The 506-nt window shown below is 45.7% G+C and overlaps 1 protein-coding gene across 1 annotated transcript in view; it reads right to left on the minus strand.

The window, feature by feature from the left end:
* The window catches only part of Srgn (serglycin), a 28,723-nt gene extending 28,427 nt beyond the window's left edge, over positions 1 to 296 (minus strand). The window contains exon 1 of the mRNA XM_010605894.3: positions 211 to 296. The gene's annotated coding sequence lies outside the window, so the exon portion shown is untranslated. The remainder of the gene's footprint in view (positions 1 to 210) is intronic.
* Between the last annotated feature and the right edge of the window lie 210 nt (positions 297 to 506).

Here is a 506-nt window from a genome sequence, read left to right on the forward strand (position 1 = left end):
AGAAAGAAAGAAAGAAAGAAAGAAAGATAGAAAAAAAGAAAGAAAGAAAGAAAGAAAGAAAGAAAGAAAGAAAGAAAGAAAGAAAGAAAGAAAGAAAGAAAGAAAGAAAAAAGAAATGGGCCTTACTGTATCACAAACCAAACCATCACCCAGGAGAACCACTGGGTCATGTCTAGAAAGACAGGAAAGTTTAAACTTCTAGCCACTCACCTCTCTGGCTGGGGTGCCTGTCCCTGTGGCTGTAGCAGGCTCTGGCTTGCTAAGGATCCAGGGAAAAAGGCTGGGTTTCCTGATACTCAGAAAAGTCAGCCAGGGGTGGTTTAAGAGTATTTTACATACAATAGGACCAACTTCAGCTGATTGTCAGGCCCAATGGAGAGGCTCAGAGCTATCTTTCCGTTGGATCCCATCCAGAAGGCTACACTGCAGGCCACCCTGGAGGAGCAGGGGGGCCAGGCAATGTCCACACTCCCCACCTCTTTAAGGTCAAGGATGAGCCCCTTCTG

Source organism: Fukomys damarensis, unplaced genomic scaffold (genome assembly GCF_012274545.1).
Source record: "Fukomys damarensis isolate Sample0158 unplaced genomic scaffold, DMR_v1.0_HiC HiC_scaffold_20, whole genome shotgun sequence".
NCBI classification, from domain to species: Eukaryota; Metazoa; Chordata; class Mammalia; order Rodentia; family Bathyergidae; genus Fukomys; species Fukomys damarensis.